General features: G+C 40.4%; 1 protein-coding gene across 5 annotated transcripts in view; it reads right to left on the bottom strand.

Annotated features, from left to right (window-relative positions):
• Positions 1 to 15,281, bottom strand: part of LMO7 (LIM domain 7) — a 178,147-nt gene that overhangs the window by 126,649 nt on the left and 36,217 nt on the right. The window lies entirely within an intron of this gene.

The following is a 15,281-nucleotide window of genomic DNA, read 5'->3' as shown; positions in this document are numbered from 1 at the left end:
CATGTTTATTTCCAAAGTGGCTATTGAGACAAACAAACCAGATTATCAAATAGAAAAATGAATACATTATGAAGCTCTTCCTGTTTGTTTGGTAGGGTGTCATGTGTTATTCCAGAATTCACAACAAATAACTAGGCAGGAAGACAGAGTGTTCACTTCTAGATAAGAAGCTTCAAAACGATAAACATTCAGAAAACAATCTTGTAACAAAAATAGTGAAACTTGTTCTTCTAGATAATGTATATAATTTTCCTGTTTAAAAAAATGGTTTGAGCGTGTGCTTGTGTTTGAGACTCTATCGACTTATAGCTAATATCTCTTAAAGTGATGTCACTAACTGATTAAAGTTTACCGATTATCACATCTGAAAGCAAGTTCAAGTAGAAGCACCCGCCCTGCCCTCCCCAAACATTCATAGGCATTTGTGATACACTTAACCTTATTTTAGTACCTTGTTCTCTTTCAACCTGTTTTACATACAATGAGGAACATTTTTTTCTTATATTGATTGTATTACTTACATTAAAGATTTAAATATAGACAGTTTATATAAGAGTTTGTATTCCATAAATTAAACTAGGCCCCAGATTCTGCAAACACTAAATTTTAAATCACCTGCATTAGCTAGTAAAAGTGAACTCTAGAAGAGTGGAAATCATGTTTGCAGGACTGGGACCTAGAGTTGTAGTTATGATTCAAACTCAAAAATGATAGGAGGCACTGATCTAGTTAAAAACTGAGTAACATACCTAGGGGGCAAATTTTATCCTCACTTGGTCTGCTATTTCATTGATGTACATACTTAAAGTCAGGGCAGAATTTGGACTTAAATATGGACAGTTTATTCATAAACCCACAATTGGAACTGTAAATGTGATATTTCTTCCAGTCAACACCAAAGTGGCTACAGTTGGGTGTTTCACGAAGCTGCAATGACTTATTGACCTATAACCCACAAACCAAGCACATCCCAATGTTGAAATTCCAAACAAATTTAAAAGTTCATAATTGAATATCTCATTTGCAGTTAGAATGACCAGGTGTCTGATTTTCTACCAAAACACCCGGTCGAAAAAGGACCCTGGCGGCTCCGGTCAGCACTGCCAACCAGGATGTTAAAGGTCCAGTCAGCGGTGCGGAGGTTATAAGGCAGGCTAGAGTCCCAACCTGTCCTGGCTGGCACCATGTTGCACCCCGGAAGCAGCCAGCAGATCAGAATCCTAGGCAGGGAGTCCACAGGGCTCTGCATTCCCATGGGCCAGGAACCGGCCCATGGGAGCTGTGGGGGCAGTGTGTGTGTGCGCGCGAGAGCAGCACATGGAGCCTCCTGGACCCCCCACCTAGGACCAGGACCTGCTGGCTGCTTCCACGGCACACATAGTGCGGTGCCAGGACAGGCAGGCAGGCAGGCAGGCAGGCAGACTGCCTTAGACCCCCGCTGCGCTGCTGAGCGGAAGCCGCCTGAGGTTAGCCCTTGCCCCAACCCTGAGCCCAATCCCCCTGCCCCAGCCCCGAGCCTCCCCAAACCCAGAGCCTCCTTCTGCACCCCAAACCCCTCATCCCCAGCCCTACCCCAGAGCCTGTACCCCCTCCTGTACCTCAACCGCCTACCCCTGCCCGGAGCTCCAACCACCTACCCCTGCCCAGAGCCCCCCCAAACCTGGAGCACCCTCATCCCCAGCCCCACCCCAGAGCCAACACCCCCAGCCCAGAGCCTTCACCCCCTCCCACGGCCCAACCCCCTGCCTCAACCCTCTGCACTCCGAATCCCTTGGCCCCACCCCCCAGCCTGTAGCCCCCTCCTGCACCCCAAACCCCTCATCCCCAGCCCCACTCCAGACCCACACTTCCAGCCAGAACCCTCACCCCATCCCACACCCCAACTCTCTGCCCCAGCCTGGAGCCCCCTCCCTGAACCCCTCATTTATGGCCCCACCCCAGAGCCTGCACCCCCAGTTAGAGCCCTCACCCCCTCCTACACCTCAACTCCCTGCCCCAAGCCACTGAAAGTGAGTGAGTGTGGGGGAGAGCGAGCCACAGAGGAAGGGGGAATGTAGTGAGCAGGGGCGGGGCCTCAGGAAGGGGGCAGGGCTAGGGTGTTCAGTTTTGTGCAACTAGAAAGTTGGCAAACCTATCTGCAGTAGTCAAAAAATATATTGCTCATTGAGACAGCAACTGTCTAACTCATTGAGAGTGTCCCTCCAGAACACAGAATTGGCTCTAGTGGCACAATGTGGGGAATCTTAACTTGTCATTGCTTATGCTGTGCCTGTTCTCTAAATAAAGAAAACTTCATTCTCCAGACTTGTCAATGGAGCACCTTTCATAACCACCAAGTTCACGGACACATGACAGCAGCTGGGAAGGACCCAACACTTTCCAACAAAAAATTAGTCTGATTTCATTGTGAGGAGTTTGCAGAGGTTTGCATTAGACTTCTGGACTTGTTAAAATTATAAATCTAAAATTAAAAGACAGTTTGCACTAGACACATGTTAGCCTTTTAAATTAATTCTTTTTACAGCTCCTAAGGCATCTGCATTAATGATGCTATATATCTAGTGGAAATTGTCAGACTGATATATTTTAAGAAATTTTTAAATTCAGATAGGTTTACTATGAGATTCTGAATACTATAATAATAAAGAATAGTGTTGGAGACAAGGTGGGTGGGGCAATATCTTTTATTGGACCAACTTCTGTTGGTGAAAGAGACAAGCTTTCAAGCTACACAAGAATAGTGTTGGCATTCAAATAAAACTTCAGCATGGCCAAATTAGAGATCCTTGATACTGACTTTAAAAACTTGATCATGATGTATAGCTAACTTAAAGGGCCCCTCAGTGAGCAATTTAAAATTGATGGCTTGAGCTTGAGAAACACTATGTTTTCCACATTACACAGTTCACCATGTATTACTGGTCTCAAAACAGAAGTAGCCCATTTTACTTAAATGTTAATATTAAATTGTAAACTTTTCTGAGACAAGACCTTGTGCAGTGTAAGTATACCAGGAAGCATCTAGCACATTATCCTTATATGGTAATACCTACCTGTTATAAAACCTGTAATTATTAATTCTTTGAAAGTGGGAAGAATTATTGTTTTTACACTTTTTCCATTATCAACATCCTTTCTTGAACTGAATGGCACTTCATTGCTATCATAAATATAAAGGGAAGGGTAAACACCTTTAAAATCCCTCCTAGCCAGAGGAAAAATCCTTTCACATATAAAGGGTTAAGAAGCTAGGATAACCTCGCTGGCACCTGACCAAAATGACCAATGAGGAGACAAGATACTTTCAAAAGCTGGGGAGAGGGAGAAAACAAATCTCTGTCTGGGTGATGCTTTTGCCAGGGACAGAACAGGAATGGAGTCTTAGAATTTAGTAAGTAATCTAGCTAGATATGCGTTAGATTATGATTTCTTTAAATGGCTGAGAAATTAAGCTGTGCTGAATAGTATGGATATTCCTGTCTGTGTGTCTTTTTGTAACTTAAGGTTTTGCCTAGAGGGATTCTCTATGTTTTGAATCTAATTACCCTGTAAGGTATTTACCATCCTGATTTTACAGAGGTGATTTTTTTATTGTTACTTCTTTTTTACTGTTTCTGCTATTAAAATTCTTCTTGTAAGACCTGAATGCTTTTTTCATTGTTCTTAAGATCCAAGGGTTTGGGTCTGTGGTCACCTATGCAAATTGATGAGGATTTTTACCAAACCTTCCCCAGGAAGTGGGGTGCAAGGATTGGGAGGATTTTGGGGGGAAAGACGCTTTCCTAATAAAATAAACCCAGATAAATGTTTGGAGGTGGCAGTGGAAGTCCAAGGGCAAAGGGTAAAATAGTTTGTACCTTGGGGAAGTTTTAACCTAAGCTGGTAAAAGTAAGCTTAGGAGGTTTTCATGCAGGTCCCCACATCTGTACCCTAGAGTTCAGAGTGGAGAAGGAACCTTGACAATTGCTGAAGTGAATTCCCTTTTTCCCATTTTGCTATTGAAAAGGGGGAAAGAGTGTGGGAAGGAGACATAACTCAGCTATTGGAATGCCGAAATCCTTGATTTTTATGCTGTGATTTGTACTTCATAGTAGTACTAGACTGAAAGATTAAGGCCCAAGTTTGTAGGCAAGTTATTTAAGAACATATTATTGTATCCTTATGTTTTGACTTGAAACCTTGGATTATTTTAAGGTGCAAATGCACTTGTCACAAACAGGTTCTTTATATTCAGACAGCATCTTAGAGAGTTAATTAAGATGATGATATTGGTGAAGCACATACAGATGGAGTTGTATTTAGTACAGGCAAGTATAGTTGACATCATAGAAAAATAAGATTCTGTGGTTTAAGCATAACCGAACAAACCCCTGAATTGTGCATACTTACAGCCTCAGAGCCAGTGCAGAATAGAACAATCCCCAATGCTGACATACTTACAACATTAGAGACTGGCAAGAGCAAAGATAAAGAAACAGTAAGTGGAGATCACCACAAGAAATGACGACAATTTGGGCTGCCACCTACTCACTCATTCCTGATGTCTCACTTGTGAACATTCATGCATCAGGTTTTACATACCCATGATCATATTTACTTAGGTCTTGGCCCCTTATTCATGTGTTGCTTTCTGGGTACCCATACTCAGGGTTCCGATTGCTGACATAAATTATCTGGGTCAATACTCCATTCAGACATTTCCCAGTGTTTTTGGTATGGTAACGTGGTTAACCTCTTGGTTACCCATAGTAAAAAATCCCCTGAAAATCCATTATTTCAAGCATAAACTATTCTTTTGCACTTAAGTGCTTTGTTAAAAACAAGTGTTACTAAATCTTATAAACTCAGGTCAAGCTGCTTATGCTAATTCTGACATTCCTTATGCTAAAACACTTCTAACTACTATAGGCCACACTGGGCCTTAGCTTATTACCTAGTCTTCCTTAACATTAATATCCATCCGAACTGTATGTTCTCCAACTAGCATTTCAGCTATATTGGTTTCATTAATTATTTTAAAAAGCAATTTCACCCACACACACACAATCTGAAATAGGCTTGTTTCAATATCTCTCTAGGATCATATCCTGTGTCACAGGTCAAAAGACTGCATATATGGAAAAATCTAAACTAATTTGGCTACCTCTGATGGGTCTTTATTACTAGGGTGACAGTTTAATTCAAAAGGAAAATATGTATTTTGATATTATGGTAACAATCTTTATGAAAAGAAGACCTTAAGTGAAGTAACACCATAACATGATATTGTATACCCTGTTACACATGGAATCAAAATACTTGAAATGTCAATAAAAAGTAAGTGATCTAAGCACTTCATTACTCATGACCATCTCTGTTCAATATCATCCTATTTGTTACATATCACTAGAGGACAGCATGTTCAGATGTTAAGGGTAAGATTTATGACTGACTGCAACATGTTCTGATCCTTAGTCCTTAACAGGCTATGCAGGGTGTGGTGCATTTATGTAATGGGCATAACTGATTTCAGGACATGACCAACCATTTAGACCATGGGCATATCATCTGACCTACCAAATACCAAAGGAAATAAGATTTGTTCTTGCAAGATGATCTATCTCTGCACTTCATCAACACCCCCATCTCTTTTCAGATTATTCTCTTTTCTTGCTGACTACATATCCTAGTATCATTTCAGCATTTTGGGAAGAGACAAGTGAAAAGGATATCAGTCAGGGGATTATTTTTTATGTTATATACACACACGGGGAAAGGGGGGGAGGAGAGGGTGTGAGCACACGGGAATAACTGCTGCTGCAAAATATATTAATTTGGTTTTTTTGGAGGGAGGTGTCCTCTCATACACACTTTATATACCTTTGCAATTACTGACGCCAGGCAGTTTAATTTTCAAATCAATCCTTAATTTATACATTGTTTTAAAATACTTATGTGAAAACCACACAGTTAATTTTATTAAAAATCTGAAAAAATGCCTGGGACGCATCAAATCATCCTGCTAAGGGTTTTTTGGGGTGGTCAGAATTGACTAGCCAGCCATTCTGGACCAGCAGAGGATATTATTGGAAGCCATGGGCCAATTCAACAAAGTACACATGGCACAGAAGAATACATTAAGAATCAGTCTCGACATAGAAATTATATCTGGCGAGGTTCTTTGGTCTGTGTTATGGAAGTCCAAACTAGATGTTTATAATGGTCCCTCCTCATGTAAAAAAGAAAGATGAGATCTGACATCATGCTGAAAAATGCATGAATGGTAACAACCAATAAGGGGGTTCATGTCATATATTAATAGCTGTATTCGCAGACACATGAACAGCTTTCTGATAAGGACAGCCCTCTTGAAAGTGTGTGTAAAACTTTCAAAATGGTTTCCTATATCTTACATGAAATAAGGAAACAGCAAATAGTCACTTTGTTCACATTAAATCCCTGTTCTTAGGCTGCTACATAAAATATAATGGGAAGAGATTCAGAAGTTTGCTTTCCTCTACTCAGTGTCATGAAACATGATCACAGTTTGGGAGACTTAGAAGTATTCAGAAACTTGCAGCCAAAACTGGCCTTAAAAATGGATCAAAACAAACACTCATGGAGCAAAAATCTTTAACTGCAATTGTTAAGTCTCTCACTAATATTTATTATTAGAATTATGAGGCCAGGGCCTCATCATTGTAGGCACAGTAAAAATATGGAACAAAAAGAATGTTTCACTTCCCCAAAGAATTTACAATCCAACTGACTATAGATAACCAGTGGGTGCAATGAACAGAGTGAAGGACAACAAAACAATAACTGAGGCATGATAAGCAGAAGTCAAATCATATCAGTTGCTTAATCATTGTCAAGTTTTTTTGTTTTCAGGCACCCTGGTCAGTTACTTCTATGCTACACAACACTGGCTGCAGCAGGTAGTGTATGTATAGCCACTAGGGCTGTTGATTAAATCAGTTAATTCATCTGATTAACTAAAAAAAAATTAATCGCACTGTTAAACAATAGAATACCATTTGAAATTTATTAAATATTTTTGGATGTTTTTCTACATTTTCAAATGTATCTATTTCAATTGCAACACAGAATACAAAGTGTACAGTTCTTACTTTATATTTTTGATTAAAAATATTTGCACTGTAAAAACGATAAGTAGAAATAGTATTTTCAGTTTCATACATTTTTTGTTTTTATACAGTGCAAATATTTTTAATAAAAATTTAAAGTGAGCACTGTACACTTTGTATCCTGTGTTGTAACTGCAATCAATATATTTGAAAAATGTAGAACACATCCAAAATATTTAAATAAATGGTATTCTATTATTGGTTAACAGTGTGATTAATCACGATTAAATTTTTAATCGCTTGACAGCCCTAGTAGCTACGTGAAAGCAAGCTGCAGCCACACAGCAGCATGTAGCTACACGTGTCAGTGAAAGGCTCTGGCAGAGGGGAGGCAGCTGGAAAAGGTTTCAGCAGCTCCCTGCTGCAGGCAAGGCTCCAGCAACAGGGAGCTGGCAGAGCCTTTCCCCTCTGGGGGATTCTTTTCCTATGGAAGGGAAAAAGGACTTGAGCGGCAGGGAGGCAGTGGGACATTACCCTGCTAAAAATAGTACTGTAAACAGGTAGTCACAAAGAGTAGGAATGTACTCGCATACATACCCACACCCTTCAGGTATGTCTTTATGCCAGCTGCCTAAGGCATGCCCCACCAGCTACACTGCTATTTACATCATGTTAGGGGGCTACGCAGGTACGTACTCTACACAAAACAAAAGCAGCATGAAATGTAGACACACCCACAGAAAAGTTTTAAAGAGGGACTTCAAGGGTGAGAACAAAGTCAATTTGTGGATCTCTGTGGGGAGCTCCTCCTATGCATAAGAGATAGGGCTGCCAACTTTCTAATCACACAAAACTGAACACCCCTGCCCTGCCCCTGCCCCACCCCCACTCACTTTAACTAGGCTGGGGTAAGGGTGTGGGAGTGGGTGAGGGCTCCGGTGGGGGGTGCAGGCTCTGGGGTGGGCCCAGGGATGAGGAGTTTGAGGTGCAAGAGGGGGCTCCAGGCTGGGACTGAGGGGGTTCATAGTGTGGGTGGGGGTGCGGGCTCTGGGATGGAACTGGGGATGAGGGATTTGGGGTACAGGAGGGGGCTCAGGCCTGGGGTTGTGATGTAGGAGGGCGTGCGGGCTCCGGGAGGGAGTTTGGGTGCAGCAGGGGGCTCAGGGCTGGGGCAGAGAGTTGGGGCACGGGAGGGGGTTTTGGTTCCAGCCAGGCAGTCCTTACCTCAGGCAGCTCCCAGTTGGTGGTGCAACGGGGCTAAGGCAGACTCCCTGGAAGCGGCGACATGTCCATCTCCTAGGCACAGGGGCAGCCAGTCGACTCCGTGCATTGCCCGCACCCACAGGTGTCCATACGTGCCGCCTCCGCAGCTCCCATTGGTTCCTATTGGCTGAGAACCATAGCCAATGGGAGCTGCGGAGCCGGTGCTCAGGGTGGGGGTACTGCGCAGAGCCCCCATGGCCACCCCTGTGCCTAGGGGCCACAGGGACATGCCAGCCATTTCTGGGAGCCATGCAGAGCTAGGGCATCCAGGGAGCCTGCCTTAGCCCCAGGTCTCTGCTGTGCCACTGATCAGGCTTTTAGCAGCCCAGTCAGCAGCGTTGACCAGAGCCGCCAGGGTCCCTCTTCGACCAAGCATTCCGGTCGAAAACCAGATGACTGGCAACTCTAATGAGAGATAGAATGGAAGCAAGCACAAAAGTGATTCTTGGAAAACTTTTTAAAAACAGGTAGTCAAAATCAGCATCCTTTCAGGAAAGAAAATAGACATCTCAAATGCACACAGAAAGACAGGTTTACTACAGTGCTTGCTGATAGAGCTGCTGACAGGTCTAGAGCTGAGTGAATCAGCATACATCCATCAGATTGGTGCAGGTTGGGCAATTTTTGCTGACAAAATTGACTTGGAATGCATAACAGCTAATGGAGTTTCTAGGGTCAAGGCAGACAGTTCAAATCACAACTGGCTGAACTGGTACAGCAGTTAATATAGGTGGTTCAAATGACTTACAAACCAAGTTTAGACAAAATACTTCTCATTTTTCTGTGCGCTGCATCAACCATTACTCTGAGCTTGCTATTCTGGGTTTCTATTTAATTAAAAGTTTTAATTTAATTAAAAAATTTTTTTAAAAAAAGCAATTTCAAGCCTTGCAGATGCTTTTAGACAACCAAAAGCCATTTCAGAGGAATCTACCAGGCACACCTTGGTAGTAGATAACCAAGCCACAGCACAGGCAGGACTTATCGAAAGTTATCACTGGGCTATTGCCCTTTAGGAAAACCGAGTTCAAGAGCCAATAAGAATGATCCTAGTTCAGGTTAAGGAGGAGATTAAGATAACAAGTTTTTGGTCACATTGTATTTCCTGATGGATGTAATCAGTGTTGTGACTGAAATCTTGCTTTTTAAGGAGAGAATCTCTTCTTGTTTGAAACATCATAAGAGCTAGAACGTATTATGCTGGAACTCACAGCAGTAAAAGAAAGACGAAGTCTGAAAAGATCCTTGGGAAAAGTAAAGCATTTCTAGGGACTTTGGAGGTAAATTAGCAGGAAGACATATCTTTACATTTTGCAGGTTCTACTGAATTTATTATACCAATTTCCTTAGGCTACAGCAGTCACCCTTCACGGGGCGTCAATGCTTTGACTCCACACAGAGGCCTAGTGATAAGAAACTTTGTATTTTACCACAATGGATGAATTAATAATCTTGTAGATCTCTCACCCAGGAACGGAGTGAATAGGAAAAAGAGTGCCCTGTGTTAGTGGACCACTCAGAAGGTGCACTTAAACACTACCCTGGCAACAAATGACAGCACACATGCCTGTTTAACAAAGCTTTTAACCATCAACCCATCTACCTTTCTGGATATATTATATTGGAGTAAATACCGTTGTCTTTGACCTGCAGCCCTGTACTGAGAGGATGTGGGTTTTCCACAACTAACTTCACCAAAAACAAGCCCATGCATATTTGTGTAGCAACACACTTCAGGACTTTATGGAGATCCAAGCATATATGCTTTGCAGTTCCACCAGGCTATTTGGTACTGGACTCAGGGGACACCAAGAGCAAAATATTCGTGGGCAATGACAACTAACAACAAGCAGAGGCAATGGATGACCTAACTAGTGCTGCTTTGTATATTCAGACCTGCATTTCAAGCCAGCCGCACATGGTCATTTAGGTATTATAATTGTTGCTTGACTTTGAAATAAGTTAGTGTCATCTGAATTCTCATTCATTCCCAGAATGGTGGAGGTAGTGGCTTTCTGATTTCTATTAAAGCTAGACAGAGAAATTACACATGAGTTGAAACTAAAACAATAGAATAAAAAAAAGGAATCTGAAAAAAAAATAGTAAAACGCAGAACAAGAAGAACCAAATCTGAAGACTTAGCTATGAACAGAAAAGTGAATATTGTCATCTTATTTTTTGCCCCAGGCCAATCACGTTACCACAGAACCACAAAATTCAAACAGCACAAGCTACGGAAATTCAGAAGCTCACTAAGCCATTGTGTTGCCTTCTAAAACTTGAGTTATACTGTACTGAACTGAAAAACCTTGATCATCAGTACAAACTTCAATCAGTTTAGCAAAATTTCTGCATTCCATTGTGTGTTTCTCAAGTGTGATCTCCCTAGGACCCTGGCACTGGACACCAAAGGCCATTATCTTAATTATTCTTATTTGTCCAGTGAGAAGAAGTGACCCATGCCTATGCAAATTCACCCCATAAAAGAGCAATAGCAGCAGATGTCCTTGTTGGAGAGAATATTTAAAACCTGAAATTATGAGGGCATAATCCATTCAAATGTTGCTTTTCTGATATTACCCAGGCCCCTCATGGGATTATATCCCAAGAGATCAGATTTTTCTATTATTTATTCTATAAACATTACATAGGTTCTGCTTCTTGAGATTGAGATAGGAATCCAGTTCAAAAGTAGCCACCCTATTTGAATGATATTTACTTGAACATTAAACTATTCTTACATCTCTTGCAACTAACTTTATTTTAATGAAGAATGGTCTTATTTTATAAACCATTTATTATTGCAGAAAATTAATGTTAGATTGGTAAATTGAAAGTTTCAAGTAGAGTTGAACTAATTGATTTTCCAGTTTCTGGCCAAGCTGGGAAAAAAAATCTGGAAAAAAAAAAAGTATTTCAGGTCTATCTAAAACCAGAAATTTTTCAGTTTCTGGCCAAAACAAAAAAGAAAAAAACCTCGTTAACAAGGTATTTTGTTGAACCGGAAGTGAGAGTTTCTTGTTAATTTTCAGGTGTTCTTTAAATAAAGATCTTCAAAACAAAATATTGTTTTAAAACAAAAAACTAAACATTTCATTTTGAAAGAGTCAAAACAAAACAAACTTTTTTTTAAATGTTCCTTTTTTTTTTTTTAAATATGAAACAATTCACCACATTCAACCCAAATTCACAAATATTTTCAGTTCCCGCAGCCCCAAACTGCATGTTTTGGTGAATAAACTATTCAGCCAAAAAAACCCTGCCCACTCTAAACACAAATTAGCAAACCTACTTACTCAACACTGGCTATTTCTGATTGACATTGTAAGAGAGGGTAGTTAAAAAAACAAAAACAAAACAAAACACACAATCTATGACCTTAACTGATAGTATTACCGGTTGCAAAGAGTTCAGCTGAAAATCATGCCAACACAACATCTTGAGCAGTTAACATCATCCCATAAATGCAACAAGAAATTCAATTTAACAAACAGGAAAACAATTGGCTTCCTGAGGCTGCTCCCATTAAAGTGGCACATTCTACTCAAGTGGAAGTGATGATACACTAAAGGGTACATTTTATTAGCCACTAGAGGAAAATTCAACCAGCTTGAAGAATACATATTACACAGAAAGTGGTTTTCCAGAAACACAAATAACTGAGATAACAGATATTAGGGTGTGACTCAAGACATTCCATTTTCATTATTTATGTAGCTTTTAGCATTTTACTTAAGTACACTTTAATTTAGTGTAGCCAAAAGGAATATTGACATTTTCAGCATAATCATAGTACGTAAGTGCACAAGCGTTATCCTTTCAAACCATAATTTGAAAAGCTTCCAATAATCCTGTAAGTACAAATACATTCAAAGCTGCCGTTTTCATTCCCACTCTTAGTCAATACATTCAAACACATTGAACTGAAGTTGGAATGAGGATAAGAATTGCTCCTGAGCCAACAATTTGTATGCCAAGTCCCAGCCAGAAGCAAAACACAGGAAGAGCACATTTACCAAGTACCTAACTTTGAGAGTCTATAGGAAACCTTTCAGAACCGCATTATCTGAAATTCATAGATAACATTTCAGAACTCTGCACTGATTCACTAGAAGTGTCATTTTTGTGCTATTTTATTAGCACATTCCAGCATTAGAAGCATACAATTAGTCTCTTGGCTACAACATTGTTTAGGATTGGCAACATTTTTTAACTACACAAAAGGATTAACATCACATTGCCCATTCCCCAAGCTGCATTTTCTATTTTAATGACCATTGTGTGGGAGGATATGTCTATCTTCAAAAACTATATAGTTTACTATGGATGGGGTAATACATATCTGCCATTGTGTTTACACAAGGTTCAATTTGCTAGCTACTGCCCTACCCACTATTGTTTAAATTTGCTATGTGTGTTTCATAATAGGGTAGAGTTTCACTGTGAGTAGTATATGGTCACATGGTACAACAGATATGGACAGAACGAAAACAAGTTTGTAAATAACTTGACTCACTAAATTCTGTCTGATTGCCGTAACTCACCTTCTGTCAGCTCAAGATATGTATTAATGGGATGCTGACCATTTGAAATCTACCATTGTTGTTTGCAGTGTTATACAGCTGTGCTGGTCCCAGAATGTGAGAGAGACAAGATAGGTGAGATAATGTCTTTTATTAGACCAACTTCTGTTGGTGAAAGAGACAAAAAGAAGAGCTTCACAGAGCTCTAGTCAGTTTACACAATGAACTACAAGTAATTTCAGATACCACATCTGCCTGAGTCCCCTGGACTACTTTGAGGTTTTTGTCATCGCTTTAGTGAAATTTTCTTGTTTCTGCATGAAAGACAAATATGTTAATGAGACAAGGGAAACAGTGACAGCACTTTTGTTGCTGTTAGTGTCAAATGAATAAAAGGAAAAAGGAAATATCGAATTACATTCAATTATAGTAAGATTAAGCTACTTGTAATACACAAAGTTTATAGGCAGAACTGTGATATCTAAATTTGAGTATATCTAAGGCTACGCCTATACTCCACACCTCTTACAGTGGCATGTAGGATGTGTGTAGCTATATACCACAGTGAAAAACAAGCTATGCCCACACTGCTGTGCATAGCAACACATATCAGTACAAGGGTCTGGCAGAGAGAAGCATCAGGGAGCCGTGGGAGCCTTTTGCCGCTGCCTCCCTCTGCCAGAGCCTTTTCCCGTGGCCGGAGTCTTCATGTAGCAGGGAAAAGCTCCAGCACTGCCTGTGCTCATTGCCTCACCATTTCCCTGATGTGGGGAAAGACTGGCAGTGGGAGACAAGCCGCAGGACACCACAGTACTAAAAATAGCTGTGTAGACAGGGAAATACTGCTTAGGCAAGTAGAGAGCATTGTAGGGCACATACCCACAGGAGACATGTGTGTGTCTTTACTCACCTAAGCAGTGTCTCACTGTCCACACTGCTATATACCATATTGAGAGTCAGGAATGTAGGGTATGTACTCTACACACTGCTGACAGGAGTGTGCAGTGTAGACAGACCTTAAGATGGAAGAGGCTTGTGCAAACTATAATCAACCTCTTGCGACACAGACAACGGAAGATTGGACTTCAACTTTATGCAGTAAATAAATGTTCATTCCATACCAGAATGTATCTGTTTTGTAACTGAAGTTGCAATATAAACTTTCAATACATAACTGATATACAAAATTGATAAACATTAATAAGTCAACAGACCCAGATGGTATTCACCCAAGAGTTCTGAAGGAACTCAAATGTGAAATTGCAGAACTGCTAACTGTGGTATGTAACTAATCACGTAAAATCAGCCTCCATATGAGATGACTGGATGGTAACTAATATAATGCCAATTATTTTTTAAAAGGCTCCAGAGGCGATCCCGGCAATTAGAGGCCTGTAAGCCTAATGTCAGTACCAGACAAACTGGTTGAAACTATAATAAAGAACAGACACATATGAACACTATGTTAGGGAACAATCAACATGGTTTTTGTAAAGGGAAATCATGCCTTGCCAATCTATTCAAATCCTTCAGGGTGTCAACAAGCATGTGGAAAAGGATGATTCAGCTGATGCAGTGTGCTTGGACTTTCTGAAAGTCTTTGATAAGGTCCCTCACCAAAGGTTTTTAAGAAAAGTAAAGCTGTCATGAGATAAGAGGGAAGGTCCTCTCATGCATCAGTAACTGGTTACATACAGGTAGGAAACAAAGGATAGGAATAAATGGTCAGTTTTCACACTGAAAGAGGTAAACAGAAGGGTCCCTCCACGATCTGTACTGGAACCTGTGCTATTCAACCTATTCATAAATGATCTAAAAAAGGGGGTAAATAATGAGGTGGAAAAGTTCAAACAAGCTACTGAATTATTCAAGATAGTGAAATCCAAAGCTGACTATGAAGAGTTACAAAGGGATCTCACACAATTGGGTGACCGCACAACAAAAACGCAGATGAAATCCAATGTTGATAAATGCAAAGTAACGTATATTGTAAAACATAATCCGAACTATGCATACAAAATGATGAGGTCTAAATTAGCTGTCACGAGTCAAGAAAGATCTTGGAGTCACCATAGATAATTCTATGAAAACATCTGCTCAATTCACAGTGGCAGTCAAAAAACCTAACAATGTTAGGAATCATTAGGAAAGGTCTAAATAATAAGACCATAAATATCATAATGCCACTAGATAAACCCATGGTACGCCCAAATCTCAAATATTGCATGCAGTTCTGATTGCCCCATCTCAAAAAGATATTAGAATTGGGAAAGTTACAGAGAAGGTCATCAAAAATGATTAGGGGTATAGAACAGCTTCCATACAAAGATTTTAAAAACTGGGACTGTTCAGTTTAGAAAAGAGACAACAAAGGAGGGATATGACAGAGGTCTATAAAATCAAGAACGAAGTGTTTTTTCCCTTGTC

The sequence above is a fragment of the Lepidochelys kempii genome, chromosome 1 (assembly GCF_965140265.1).
Source record: "Lepidochelys kempii isolate rLepKem1 chromosome 1, rLepKem1.hap2, whole genome shotgun sequence".
Classification (NCBI taxonomy): domain Eukaryota; kingdom Metazoa; phylum Chordata; order Testudines; family Cheloniidae; genus Lepidochelys; species Lepidochelys kempii.
This window is presented reverse-complemented; position numbering and strand designations above follow the sequence as displayed.